The 15950-nt window shown below is 33.9% G+C and overlaps 1 long non-coding RNA gene across 2 annotated transcripts in view; it reads left to right on the top strand.

Annotated features, from left to right (window-relative positions):
- Positions 1–12659: 12659 nt before the first annotated feature.
- The window catches only part of LOC105854899 (uncharacterized), a 68292-nt gene continuing 65001 nt past the window's right edge, over positions 12660–15950 (top strand). For both annotated transcript variants that reach the window (XR_012918836.1, XR_012918835.1), the window contains exon 1: positions 12660–12775. This is a non-coding gene — a long non-coding RNA (uncharacterized LOC105854899). The remainder of the gene's footprint in view (positions 12776–15950) is intronic.

Raw genomic sequence — 15950 nt, 5'->3', positions numbered from 1 at the left:
ACAAAGAGGGAGATCCTGTCTCTACACAAATTTATAAACCAAGAATTAGCCAGGTGTGGTGGTATATGCCTGTAATCCCAGTTTTTTGCATCTGGATTTTCTTACATACTTTTTTGTTTTATTTCTTCTGGAATTTCTTTTTATCTTTCTTTTTTCTTCTTTATAAAATAGCAAATGTCCTTATAATAGATCTAAGATTACTTTCTCTTATGTGTATTAAATATTATACTACAATTACAATTACTTTATCTAATAAATAATAAAATGAATTGTTCTTCCTGGAGTTCTGTGACCTCAAGCTCTAATCTAGCCCAGTTGAGCTTTAGGCTACAACTAAAATGATGACACTTTTCTTCATACACTTCCAAATTGAAAACTTTAGGCAACTAATGCCTTTCTTTTTAGTTTGTTTTTTTTTTTTTTCTTTGTGTGTGTGTGTCTTTGGTTGGTTGGTTGGAGTATTGGGTCATTTTTTTTTTCTATAAAGAATATAAAAGATAAACTCTGAGTTCCTACATAGTGAAACTGTCTCCGTTTTGCCCTCACATTTGATACAGGTGTTAAAGTATCCATGGAAAAGTTATTAGCAATAAGAACTGTCTTGTGCTGAAATACCAGCACTGATGTGACCCTGGGAAATTCACTTATCCTCTCTGTGCTTTTAATTTCTCGCCTGAGAGAGAGAATTTTAATTGTGTCTAACACACTGGATAAAGTAAGTTAGTACATGTAAAGCTCTTAGGGTTTAGAACATGGTGAGCATTGTATGAATATGTGTTGTAAACAGCATGTGAGCATCAAGCCTGGGTTTCAGTCATCATCCATCAAAATCTGAAAGCCAGTCCTTCCGTGTTGCCTAGCATGTGGTATTGCTAGTGAGAAATCTGACCAATCTAGTTTGTATTCTTTTGAATTTCTCTAAAACCTTTTAGGTTTGGTTTCTGTAAAACCTTATGGGTTCTCTCCTTATCTTTGACGTTCTGAAATGTCATATGACCATCCCTGTTTGTTGAGGTTTTTGTCTCCATCTGTTCAGCATTCGTTGATGTCTTTTATCTGAAAAATGTGCTTCTTCGGCTCTACGAAATTTTCTTCATTATCCCTAATCATAATTCTTGGGTATTTTTATCACTTCAATTTTCTCTTTTCTCTGTTTATGACCACAGAAGGAGATGATAAATAGTCATTCTCAAGTGAACAAGTTACTCAAAAATATATTGCCCATGAATCCTCCCTGAATAACATTCTATGGTGAAACTATCAGTTACTGAGAAGGGTTATGAATAAATAAAACAAGATGTATTATATTAGAGAGTGACAGATTAGATGTTGCTTTTTACACTTCATATATTGAACATTTATAGTCTATTAGAAGGTGTTACAAAATGTTAACTTTGATATATTTTTGGTGTATTATGTAGTAAAACTTTAAACAATTTTGTTGCTGTTTTTAAATTTTTCTTGGGAGGGATCTTTCTTCCATATTCCTCAAGTTTCTCCTCGAGTGACATCCATTAACATAATACTCCTTGCTTCTATCAATCCCCTGCCCTACAACTCCTTAGTCTTCTGTTTCAATAGAGACTTTACAGATTTGTTAGTTTGGGAGGAGAAACTGGATGCACACAGCCCTCTTCTCTCTTCTATCATTCCCCGAGGAGGACTGACTTGAGAATTGAGTGCACATTAGTTTGCTGTCATGCATACCATTCACTGTAAAGTGCCTTCTGTTCCCGTGGGGCCTTGGTGGTAAAGGGGACTGCAGTATGCAGGGTGTAAGGTAAAAGAACCCAATGACTGAGATATCAGCCAAATTCCTTAAGAAATAGTGCATTTTTGAAAAACTAATAAAAATAAAGAATTCTGGGATAGCTGGGCAGGTCCATCTAAGCTTTGTTGGTGTTTTACTAAGCACAAAGTTTTCTTTTGTTGTGCAGCCATATTTCCAATGTAGCTACTTTTACACATGTACAGCTAGTTGGTTTTTCATACCTACAGAATGGGAAAATACTTTAAATTTTAATTTACATGGTATGTTTTAAAGGAAATTGCAGTTTAAGCCATCTAACTTTATATGTGACTTGCTGTTTCTATAGAGGCAAGGCTGCAAATATTTGACATTAAAAAAAGCAAAAGTTCCAGAGTATCAACAAAAGTGTAACCCTTTAGGGGCCTTAGCTACATGTGAAACTACTGACCATAGAAGATAGCAAATATGCTGGCCAGACATTAAGATGGGGCATTAGTGCCCAGGCCGCTACAGGTTAACCTTCAATTCTGTAGGCAGAATTGTCCTTTAGCAAGCATTAGAACAACAGTGAAGTTTCTTTCTTTTTTTTTTTTTTTTTTTTTTGAGACAGAGTCTCGCTTGTTGCCCAGGCCGTGGCGTCAGCCTAGCTCACAGCAACCTCAAACTCCGGGTTCAAGCAATCCTCCTGCCTCAGCCTCCCGAGTAGCTGGGACTACAGGCATGTGCCACCATGCCCGGCTAATTTTTTCTATATATATTAGTTGGCCAATTAATTTCTTTCTATTTATAGTAGAGACGGGGTCTCACTCTTGCTTAGGCTGGTTTCGATCTCCTGACCTCGAGCAATCTGCCCGCCTCGGCCTCCCAGAGTGCTAGGATTACAGGTGTGAGCCACCGCGCCCGGCCTACAGTGAAGTTTCTTAATACTAGGTAGAGAGAGTGTGTTCAAAGAAGATAATTAAAATGAAAACACTTTACTATACAAGGTAGAAAATAAATACATTTCAAACAGTATTTTGAGATAACCTCATTCCAAATTTCTAAACATGTCAAGAATGAAGAAATACTTCAAAATATATCCTTAGTAAAATTATGTCTTAAGCACAATTTTTAAGCAATTAAAAATGAAAATAATTGACTCCAATATTCTACCCAATTAGTTAAAAAAATAAAATTAAAACAAAAAACCCTAGTACCAACAATGAGAGCAATAGGAAGAAGAAAACATTATGTATGAAGAAATTAATGACCAGATTTTTTAAAATAATAGTAAACATCCAGGTAGGAAACCACTAATTCACATTATATGTGATGAAGCTCAGTAAATGGAAACAAATGCAGAATACATTTTAAAAAATAACAATTACATAGTAAATTATATAACTCCATACTAACAACTTTGTACATCTTAATGAAATCTATAAATCTCTATGAAAAGTCAGTGAAGTTTAGAAAATTAAATTAGGTTTAAATCATGGAAGAAATTTAGAAATTTGTCAACAACTCCTCCCAATATTTCATAGGTAAAATGTTTTAAAGAAATAGATAATTTCTATGTTAAACTATTTATTGATAACATTAAAATTCAGAATCATCATATAAATAATAATTTATAAATGATAGAACCCCTAACATTTGATTATCTCTCAACATTCACAGCCAATTTATCCCCAATTTCTGATAATTATGCCTCCTAAATATCTTTCAAATTCATTCAATTCTCTTTACCTCCATTACATTTACTCATAGAAAGTATACAAAAGTCTTCAACATGGCTTATAGACATTGTCTTATCTGTCCTCTACCCACCTTTCTAGATTCATTAGGCAATAATCATTATCACTGGCTCATTTCTTGCAGTCCAGATGTGAGCCCTATCAACAAGAAGTGGATTTGTGGACTTCAAAGGAACCTCACCTAGACCACTGACAGGAGAATTGATATGACCCCAATAAGAGAATCTATGTTGAGCTGATGACTAGAAATCTGGAACTGTTTTGGAGTCAGAAGTGACCACCCAAAGAAGGCATGTAAAATGTCAAGAAGCAGAAGATGGAGAGTTCTGGTAATGGAAGGGTGTTTTCAAAAACCAAACAACACTCTCCATAAAAGCAAATCATTTTTGTTTCTTTCAGACAGAGAACCCTATATGTATTTTAACTACAATAGCCAAGTAATATCTTGTCCTTTGTCTGCAATTCCCACTCCCATCGCTACCCTGTAATAAACTTGGAAATCTAAGATTAGTAGCTAACAAGAGGGAGTGAGGTAGAATACACAAAAAATAAACCAGTTCCACTCCATTTTTTCCAGGTTACCAAGGTAGACTCAAATGGGAAGAAAGAGAAGATTTATATGATATAAAACCACAGTTTTGCTATTAGATTGCACTAGACATTTGATTATCTACAATTGATTTATTAAATAACGGAAAATGACTTTCTAGTGGGACCTGCCCAAGGGAGCATGAAATGATGGAAAGGGACGGGACATTCAGCACAACATGCAGAACAGGCATGAAAATGCTTTCTGCTTATTGCCTACAAAGTCTGGATTATTCAATGACCTAATTTTACACAAATATAAAAGTATATGTGAGCAAGAGTAAGAGAGCTAAAGAATAAGAGTATGAATCAGAGGAACAGAATGTAGAGAAAAGAAAAATCTAGAAGAGTGTTAATTAAAGCATATTAATTTCAGAAGTATTTGTCTTTGTGTCCCATAATAGCTGACACTATTTGTCTGATTTTCACTGATATCTATTTCCCACTCCTTCCTTCCTCTGCTCTCTTCCTCCTTCTTTCTCGTCCTCCTTCTCTTCCTCCTCCTCCTCCTCTCTCCTCTTCCATCTTCTTTTGTTAATAGCAGAAGGCTCAACCCTGCAAATTTTACTTCTGAGTTTCTCTTGCCAACTGGCAAGATTCAGCTAATGAGTGGATCCTGGTGGACGATTGGAGGATGGGTAGAGGGGAAAGGCCAGAGTGTGTGTCCCTGGCTGTGTTCATTCCTGGTAGTGTTGCTGCCAGTGGTGTGTCTCCTTTGTGTTCCCGTCCCATAGACAGTCCCTTTCCCACTGTTGTACCTCATGGATGTCAGGTTGTCATGACTCCAGGTCCCAGAACAGCCTCAGCATCCCAGTGCTCAAGAACATAATCTTCTCCCTTCATTTCTCTGGCTCTAGGGGTGGCCACAATGTTCTGCCATTGTCAGTCTCTGAGTTGCTGCTCAGTTCCTGTCATTCAGCTTTTCCAATATGTCTGTGATACTCTCTCGCTATCTGAAGAAGATTCCCTTTTTCTGCCTTACCCGTTTGAAAACTTTTTTGACAATGAAGGTATTTTATAACTTTAAAACCACCACCAGTGAAACTATTTGGGTTTGAAAATAACCTGTAAAATAAAATATGAAATCAATAAATATAAAAACAATAAGTTGAAAAGATGTGTTAGTCTTGTTTGTTATTTGGACATCTTGCAAAGTTTCAAGTATTCTTTGTATGCTAAATTCCTTTCAGAAAAAAATGGATTAATCATAATGATAAATATTCTCTTTTCCTATATGGTATAGAATTAATAGTTCAGAATATAAATTACAGAAACAAACTCTCAAATTAAGAAGAATATGCATCGTCTTAATCTCAAATTGTGCAATTGAAAGAATTTTGGATTTAAAAAAACAACTATTCAATTCAAATCCATCCCCCATCATTAACCATGTTCTCTTTCTCAATTTAATTCACTTTGCTTGAGCTCTAGCTGTCTCATCTATAAAACTGGCAGAAGAATATCAAACCCCTGTAGCTGTGAGGATGGATTAATATAAGGTAATGAAACTGCCTGTAAATTTAAAAGTAATATAGAAATTTTAGTTAATAGTATTCACTTCTTTCACAGTCAGCCTTCCTGACCCCTCAGTCTTCATCTAGTCATACTAAAAACCAAAGTATTTAGTCCATCCTTTTTGTCTCTCTTCATATGGAATTAAATTCACCCCTCTGACTGTTTTAGTTAGGCTTCTGGTCACCATTTCAATCTCAACTGCCTCTTCCGTGAATTTCAACAATATAATTTCAGGGAAACCAAGAGAAACCAAGTCTCTATTGAAAGAGAAAGTCATGCTCTATTTCTTTTCTAGTATATTTTTTTATGATCACTGGTTAGCTTTTGGAAGGTTTTGCCTACATTTTGGAAGTGATTTGAAAAATGCATGGGTAGGGAAGGGAAAGCAAAAATGTATGTAGATTTTAGAAAGCAACTTATGCACATATGTATATTAACATAATTTCAGAATTGCATTTTTATTTTGCATTTTAATTACTTCATTTGTACGCATCTGGAATTATGCTATTTTAAACATATTCTTGATTAGATTAGTTTGATGAATATATTGCTTGTTTTATATTTAGAGTAGCTGAATTTTGGAATAGTTCTGTTCATGAATAAAGTATATCTAACTTCCAAAGATTTTTTAAAGTCATGCATTAGCATATCTTATATCCTTTTCTCTAGAAAAACTTAGCAAAACATAGCTGAGAGCTGACTTAACAAAATATTAAAATTTTAGTGTTATATTTCAAAAGCCATGAAATGAATGGATTGTAAGACTGAGAAAAAGTAAAACCCAAAAGGTTAATAATATCACCTCATTTACCTTTGAGGAGATTACATTTTTTGAGTAGTAGACAAACATTAATTTTATTAAAAAGCAAAACAGTCTCTAAGGCATTGCCAATAAGGATATATATACAGTCATGTGCCCCATAACATTTTGGTCAATGATGATTGTAAGCTTATAGTGGAGCTGATATGTTCCTATCCTCTAGTGGTGCTCTAGCTGCCCTAATATTACTCACATGCTTGTGGTAATGCTGGTGTAAACTAACCTGCTGCACTGGCAGTCATATAAGAATATTGTACATACAATTATGTATAGTACATAATACTTTATAATGATAATCAACAACTATTATTTTTACCATACTACACTTTTTATCATTATCTTAAAATGTACTCCATCTACTTATTAAAAATATTATTAACTGTAAAACAGCTTCAGGCAGGCCTTTCAGGAGGTAATCCAAAAGAAGGCATTATTGTCATCAGGAGATGACAGTTCTATTCATGTTATTGCCCCTGAAGACCTTTCAGTAGGACAAGATGTGGAGATAAAAGACAGTAATTGTGATGATTCTGACCCTGTGTAGGTCTAGGCTGATGTGTGTGTTCGAGTCTTAGTTTTTAAGAAAAAAATGTAAAAGGTAAATAAATAAGATTTTTAAAATAGAAAAAAAGTTTATAGAATAAGGGTATAAAGAAGGGAAACTATTTTTCTGCAGCTTTACAATGTTTTTGTATTTTAAGCTAAATACTTTTACAAAAGGGTCAAAAAGTTAAAACAAATTTAAAAGTTTATAATATAAAAAGTTATAGTAATCTAAGGTTAATTTACTAGTAAAGACAGACAAATATTTTTCAATAAATTTAGTGTACCTTAAGTACACAGTGTTTACAAAGTCTGCAGTAGTCTACAGTAATGTTGCAGGCCTTCACATTCATTCTCCACTCACTCACTGACTCAACCAGATCAACTTCCAGTCCTGCAAGTTCTGTTCATGGTAAGTGCCCTACACAGGTGTACCAATCTTATCTTTGATACCCTATTTTCACTGTGCCTTTTCTATGTTTAGATACACAAATACCATTGTGTTATGATTGCCTATAGTATTCAATACAAAAATATGCTATACAGGTTTGTACCCTAAGGAGCAGTAGACTATACTATAATGCCTCCGTGTGAAGTAGGGTATACCATCTAGGTTTGTGTAAGTACAGAATGATGCTCACACAATGGTAAAATTTCCTAACATAGCATTTCTCAGACCTTATTCCTGTCATTAAGCAATGCATTACTGTGTATTTCTCTCTCTCTCTCTCTCTCTCTCTCTCTCTCTCTCTCTCTCACACACACACACACACACACATCACAGTTCTCAGTTCTCTGTGACAGTTGCAGAATCTGTTAGTATTCTGATATATTTCCACCCTCACTTGGCCGTTGGACCATGTGATGGGATTCTGGTAGGTTAAATGTGGATAAAAGTGCTCCAGGCTTGGCCCTTCAACACACCACACAAACTCCTGGTTCTCTTTCTCTGCTGCATGCAGCCATCCTAGAGCCCACATTTTCTGGATAACATTGCTATAAGACAGTGTGACCAGATTGTACAATGCATAAACAAGACAGAAATCTTTACCTGTTAAGCCACTATTATTTCAGAATTAATTTGCTGCTGCAAATTAATAGTTTTAATAATAGTTCTAGTAATGAAAAGATTAAGGAAAAGTCCAGAGCAAGAATACAGTTAAAGAATATAGACAGTACCCTTGAGAAGGCAAGATAGTCCAAAAGTGAATTCATAAACTAGAATCAGAAACATTGTACTATGGATGACAAGGAGAAACACAAATAACTACAAACATCTCCAAAATGATCTGAATGAATGTCTCTTTTATAACAACTGGGTATGTTTTCAAGGCATTTTTATTATAATCTTTAATTTTGCCTTTTTATATGTCAGGTACTGTTTTAAGTATGCATTTGTCTTGATCTTCATGAATATCCTGGAAAGATGTCAATATAATTATTATTCTATATTTTTCCACTGAAATATAATTCTATATAATTATATATTTCAGTGAAGAAATAGGCCATTAATCATTCATATTAATAAATATTACTAACAAGATTTGTTAGATTTTTGGCATCAGCACCTAATTTTATTTAGATAGATTTTCATTTTATAAAACTGAGAGTAAGAATCTTTTCAGAGTTTGCACATATTCTCTGAAGAATATTTTAAAGCTTTTCTCTGTGTATAACACTTTTTTAATGCACTGGAGAAATTTAAGTTTGGCAGTATCACAAACATGCTTACCCAAAACTCTTGTCATCACATTTCAAGACCATGGAATGTATGTTCAATAACAGATCAAATATTTGACAAGAACTGGATATCTCTGACTGAGTCAAAGTAACTTCTTCCCAATTCATCCTTAGTTATGTTGTTCTATTGTGTTTTAAAAAAATAAGCTCAAGACTGGCTTTGGGCAAACATGTCAAATTTAAATCTTCAGCCTGCCATTCAACACCCTCCACATCTTGTCCTAGCCATAGTTTTCCCTTTTTATTATGAATACGCTCTCTCTTGCATCTTGTTTTTTTGTTTTATTGACTTGTAGTAAGTCTTCCTACCCTCTCTTTTTGTTTCTTTCCTGTGGCACTTTGCAAGTTCCTCCACCTAGATTATTCCCGTGGCCCTGTAAAAACATAAAGACACCTTAAAAATGGGTTTTACAAATTCCATTTTAAGATATTAGTTTTCTAGTTATTTAGAGTATTTTATTACTATATTTCTCTATTTATTTCTGGTATGTTCATTTTTCACATTTCATTGCTTGGACCATTACTTTAAAGACAGTAGTCAGATAAAGGGAGATGACAGAAATAAAATATAGATTAGTGTATGTGGTATAGAATCTCAGAAAATGCTCACCAATCATGCTTTCCCCCCTGTACATACTTGCTACTCCATCCAGCAAGAAATGGAGTCTGGTTTCCTTTTCCTTAAATCCGTACTGGATTTGTGAGTTGCTTTGACTGAAAAAAATATGGCAGGAGTGGCAAGCTGGGACTCTAGCATTCCAGCCTGAAAAGTATTGTAGGGATATCTAGGATTTCTTCTTTAGTGAGAAAGTGACATAAATAAAAACATTAAAAGATATCACAAGAATAGAATAATAGGCTCCACATGTACTTGCCATCAAATTGGCACTAACTGATCAACATTATGGTGCTCACACGGTAGTAATATTCTTCAGGGATTGGGGGGGGTGGGAGTGGGTAAACTCTCAACTAATGGATGTGGTGAGCATTGTAGGGGGGAAAAGGCACATTTCAAACCATGGTTTGGGTGTGGCAAAGTCATAACATGTAACTAAAATGTTTGTATCCCCATAATATCCTGAGTTAAATAAAATAAAAAATGTGTTTTGATGAAACAATGACTAAATCTACACATATGTGTATGTACATATGGAGCATAGAAAAATACATGGGTTACTTTGGAGTAGAGGCAAACATTAGGTATATGTGAAGATGAGATTGGGGAGGAGAAGATAAGCCAACCAGTACAAACCAAAAATATATATAAAATCACATTTATGCATTTGAGTAAAATTAAGCATATGTTCATTAATTAAAGAATTTAAAAATTTATTTAGAGAAAACAAGTATCATTCTGGCAGCAGTGTAGAAAACATGAGTAGGTTATAGTGTATAAGTTACTGGGCTATTACCATGATCCAGGTGAAAAGTGATGTGAACTTGGATGAGGAGTTAAAGTCAGTAAGACTTGATGATTAGATAGGGGAGGTTTTAAAGCTGATTGCTAACTTTCTGACTTGTATAGTACCACTCAGTACAACAGGAAATAATAAAAGAGGGCCAGGTTTGGCAGGTGGGGATTTTGCTACTTGATTTATCTGTGTTACTATGCAGCACCCATGTGGAGATATCAGGATGAAAGTTGAATAGTTGAGTTTAGAACTCAGAGTTCGAGCCTCAAGATATAAGTGAATAGGTGATCTAGTATGGTAATCAAAGCTATGGCCCAGGATGAGATAATGTAAGGAGAAGAGAAAAAAGTCTCTGAATGAGCTCTGAGTAACATCTTACCACAGCAGATAAAGATAAAGATGCGAAGACAAAGGACAGCTAAAGTAATCAGGGAAAATACAACAGTGTATTGGGCTAAGGAGTCCAAGATAAGAGCGTGTTTCAAAAAGAATTTCTAAAATATCAATAGTACTATATGGTAATGAAAAATGCTTGGAAATATGTGTTGGATAGACTTACATAAAGCATATTAAAAGAGGTTGAGGTACCAATAAGGGCTTAGGAAATGGAAGTGAGCAACTGTAGACTTTTTCCAACTCTACAATGAAGAAGAGATACAGTTGTAGCTAGAGAATGTAGGGTCAAGAGAAAGAGTAGTGTGTGTGTGTGTGTGTGTGTGTGTGTGAGAGAGAGAGAGAGAGAGAGAGAGAGGGAAAGAGAGAGAGAGAGTTCATGAGTGCGTTTAATATGGTGGAGAGATGAGTATTTGTAATATTGATGGGAAAGACCAGTGAAAGAAAAAGAACAATAGAAAATTATTAAAATAGAGTTTAAGATAAGATAATAATAGATTGAACTATAAACATTTAAAAATAATTTTGTTTAATGATTCAAGCTAGAAACTAATTAATTGAATAAACATTGAATTTAACATGCCCATATGTCAAAAACTTTTCCATTTTCTATGACACGAATATTGTTCATTTAATTTGATTAATTTAATGAGATGTTTATAATACTGCTTATGCTATTTTCAATTTTAGTCCTCTGGGAAAATAAAGTGTACTTGTTTTATGAGGAGTTTGTATCTCTTAAAGAAATGTGAATGGTTGAGTTTTAAATTGATTTTGGTTATGAATCTGTCTAAATTGTTTCTTTTGCAAACAGTATGCAAATTTGATCTAAGATTTAAAGTATGTTTACATCCCATATGCAAATGAAGGGTTTTGGTTTACTTGATAAAGTAAATTTGTAAGATATCATATGATGTTTCTCATTAAAATAGCATTGCTAATTATGCCTCTGAAGATTTCTTTCTGATGTGTCATTACTAGATAAAATTTATTATTAAAATATATTTGATATGCATTTTAATCATGTAGTAAATGGAGTCTGTGATATTATTTTTAACAAAATTTTTTACATAATTTCCAAGAGAAATTACATTCAATTTCACTCGATTTCACATTTTATTGCATATTATTTTCTACCATGCTCAAATTCTCTCATAGATGAAGTTGGAATTTCCAAAATAGTCACTGGTACTCAAAACCTGATTATTGTTTCATAGACTATTTATATTGCCCTAGGGAGTACTTATCTAGATCGACTCAGCTCAAGGGACTTTAACAGCTACAAAAAAACCCACAAAAAATCCAAACAAAACAAAACAAAAAAATGTACAAAGTAGATTTCAATTCTCAAAGTTAAGAAAGAAAAAAAAATAACAAATTTTTAATATGTGCCAGGAGGAGTTAATTTTATTTGCACAAATTGGTTAATGCTAATTAAAATTGTTTAAGGATTATCCACATTTTATTGAAGAGTAAATTAAATCGCAAAGTTTCAACAAGTAACTTACCCAGCATGGCATAATTGGAAAGTGACAAAGCTGAGATCCCTATTCAGTATCTTACTCCAAATCTTGTGTTCTTCCAACTGTAGCATACTTACTTGAGTGCAAAACTGTTATCTAGAATTGTGGGTTCTAGCAACAACTATGATCCTAACTCTCTGTTGCATCTTGGTTAAGTCATGTACTATCTCTGCTTTTCTGTTTTCTGAACTTTAAAATTTTTTTCTTCCCTTTGTTTTATTATTTTTTTCTTATTTTCCTACATTCAAAATGGGAGTTGGGTGGGTCAGATAAATTTAAGCTATATTCAGTCCTGTATGGACACATGGATTTTCCTCGGTCACCATTCCTTATCTTTAGCTCAACAGTATTTGTGAGGTTGGTGATAATAAAGTTTTTTGGTTTTTTTCCTAAGTTCTCTATGTACATACATATGTTTTAGCAGAGAAAAATAAATGAAAAGCCTTATGCAGTATTTTTTTTTTGCTTTTAATATCTGGATTCTATTTACTCCATGGGGTACTCCACTAATATTTTCTGCTTTTATCTTCATTTTCTGTCTTAATTATTGATCTGTGAGTTAGTTGCCCTTGAAACTGATGCACTCATGGCTCCAGTGAGGTGAAGTGAGATGGTTGCTAGGCAACCTCTACTGTATCAAACCGGTCGTTGGGATCTTTACCTCTGAGAGCCTCGTTTGTGGAGAATCTGAGGGAAAAGCTATTTCTAACTTTTGTGTCTTTAAGCTTCAGAGAACACACAGATTTGGAACAAAGGTATGAGATGTTTAAAAAGGATTATTAGACAAATAAAACTTGTGTAAAATATTTGTCTTTTATTTGCAGGTTTTAGGTGATTACTTTAAAAAAAAAGCCCTCTGATACTGTGTTGGTTTTCTGTTTCTACATAACAAATAAGGATAAACTTAGTGATTTTAAAAAATATATATCTCACACTTTCTGTGGGTATAGAAGTCCAGGTATGGCCTAGCTGGGTCTCTGCACTGGGGTCTACCAAGGGTGTAATCAAGGTGTGTGCTGGGGCTGTGGTCTCATTTAAGGTTCAGAGTCCTCTTCAAAGTTCTTGTGGTTGTTGGCAGAATTCATTTTCTTGCAGCTACTGAACTCATGGTGGTTTTCTTCTTCAAACCCAGCAATAGAAAAAGAGAGAGGTGAGTTTCCTGAGCTTTCAATCTCTAAGTTCAGGAAAGGCCAAAGCCCTCTTTCAAAGACCTAGTTAGGCTGGGCCCATACAGGATAATCTTCCTTTTTTTTTATTGATACATCATAATTGTATGTATCTATTGGGCACATGTGATATTTTGCTGCATATATACAATGTCTAATGATCAAATCAGGTTAATTAGGATATCCATCACCTCAAATATTTATCATCTCTTTGGGTTGAGAACATTTCAAATCTTCTAGTATTTTGAAATTACAATAAATTATTGTTAACTATAATCACCCTACTGTTCTATCAAACACTAGAACTTATTCCTTCTATCTATTTTTGTAGCCATTAGCCAAACAATAATCTTCCTTCTGATTAATTAAATTCAAATAATTTGAGATCTTAGTTACATTTGAAAAATCCCTTCATTTTTACCATATAATGTAGCATAACCACAAGAGTCATATCTCTTCCTATTCACAAGTCCTACTCACACTCAAGGCAAAAGGCTTATACAAAGGTGTAGGTCATTAGAGATAACCTTAAAATTTTGCCTGCCACAGATATATTTTAAGTATCAGATCAGTGTTCTATTACAATCTCAAAACATGGGCTGAGAAAATAGCACATGCAATTTTTTCATTTCTAAGTTCTTCTGACTATCTTTCTATTTTTTTTATAATTACATTTGAACAATTAACTAAGTATGATTTATTTAAAAATAAGTTATTTTCTTTGAAGCAAAATGTTCTTCTAATATCATCATTTCTGAAACAATGACTCCATAATAAATATTGAATAATATTATGGGGAGGGTCTATGTTAGATGATTCAATTTTATGGCTATTAGATTAATATTGACTATGATCCAGGAACAGGGAAAAGAAACAGGCTGAAAATTTGCAATTAGATTTGGCTGATGCAGATAGTATGTGTTTATACTTGATTAGTGGCTAAATCTCTGCCTCAAGCTTATAAATCAGATCGATATTTTCTCTAGGGAATAGAAGAGCACAATTTTCTGCCAGTATGCATTTCCTATTCCTCTGATGTCATCTCAACACATGAGGGGAAAGTTGGCTCAGAAATATAGAAATATGAAGTAATTTATTAAAAGTAGTCTGTGTTCAAGGGCCAGGAGGATATTGTTGGAGCAATTCTGTTGGTTAGTTTTTTTCCTGGATTCCAAAGAGTTGATGAATAAGCAAACGTGACAATAGTAAAACAATGAGAAATAGTATCAAAAATTATCTTCCAAGTCTTTCTTCAATGTCATTTGGAAGAGAAAATTATGCAAACATTAGAGTATGTATTTTATTGGCTTCTCATTCATTTTCATCCACAGGTAAACTCACTTCTGAATTATTTTTGTTGTATTGGTATTGAGAAATTTCATTAAAAGTCAGACCCTTTGCTTATAGTTAACTGGTTATATGGACTTTAGAAATGAATTGTCAGCCTAAATCCACTAAGAATATGCCTGAATATGTGTTTTCCCTGGCAGACTGATCTATTCAGGAAATGTGTCTATATAACCAAGGTAAATGAGAAGTAGTTGACAATAGTTACCTACCAATGTTCCTTTCCAACCTTATGTCCCATCACAATTCCCTGAAGGTAAATCATAAATATGAATGGCATAATGTCTCTTAGGCAGATTGTATTATTGTTTGTTTCACTAGCTAAAAAGAATTTCATAGCCTACTGATAACTTTTATATGTAATATGCTAGTTACAGGGTCTCAAATTTTAGTGTATTCAAGGATTATCTGATTATATTTGGTTCTTGCCCAGGTGTGGTGGCTCACACCTCTAATCCTAGTACTCTGGGTGGCCACGACAGGAGGATCTTTTGAGCTCAGGGGTTCAAGACCAGCCTAAGCAAGAGTGAGACTCCACTTCTACAAAAAAAAAAAAAAAAAAAAGAAATTAGCTGGACAACTAAAAAAATATATTGACAAAATTAGCCGGGCATGGTGGCGCATACCTGTAGTCCCAGCTACTCGGGAGGTTGAGGCAGTAGGATTGCTTGAGCCCAGGAGTTTGAGGTTGCTGTGAGCTAGGCTGGCACCATAGCACTGTAGCCTGGGCAACAGAGTGAGACTGAAATATATATATTTGGTTCTTCTCTGGATGAAATTCAATATCCTTGAAAGTGACTTGGACTTGAGTCCCGAAAAAAAATCACTTCTATGTGAAAATATAATTAAGAAGGCAGTAAGCAAGTAGGTTAAAAGACAACTTTGGCTGTAGCATTGCCATGGATTCTATCTTGGGAAGTTAGGTGAACAGGATATTTCTTCATAAGCTACTATGAAAACATACACAAATCTATACTTATACATATGTACAATTATCAGTAGAATAGTAAATTACAAGCACTTAAATATGAGTAAAAATTCAGATTTCCTAATACAAAAAACAAAACTGTTGTGTTGTAAAAGCAGTATTGTTTGTCAAAAATATTATGCAAGTCATATATGTAATTGTAAAAAAGTAATCAATTAATCACATTAAAAAATAAAAAGGAAAATTAATTTAATATTTTATTTTATTCATATCTCAAGACACTAAATACATTTTGAAAGTGTATTTCCAAAACAACATAAAGCAGGGTCTGTTGGATTTCAAATATTTTATTGTCAAGGTTTCCAGATGAGTTCATGTAGTGATGTTGTGTAGAAAGTAGCCTACCCCCCTAATGGAGCTTTCTGGACCAGGTGGGTGGCTTTTTTGGTATACCTGGTATTCACCAGGTATTTGGTATTTACCTGGTAT

The sequence above is a fragment of the Microcebus murinus genome, chromosome 4 (genome assembly GCF_040939455.1).
Source record: "Microcebus murinus isolate Inina chromosome 4, M.murinus_Inina_mat1.0, whole genome shotgun sequence".
In the NCBI taxonomy this organism is placed as follows: Eukaryota; Metazoa; Chordata; class Mammalia; order Primates; family Cheirogaleidae; genus Microcebus; species Microcebus murinus.
This window is presented reverse-complemented; position numbering and strand designations above follow the sequence as displayed.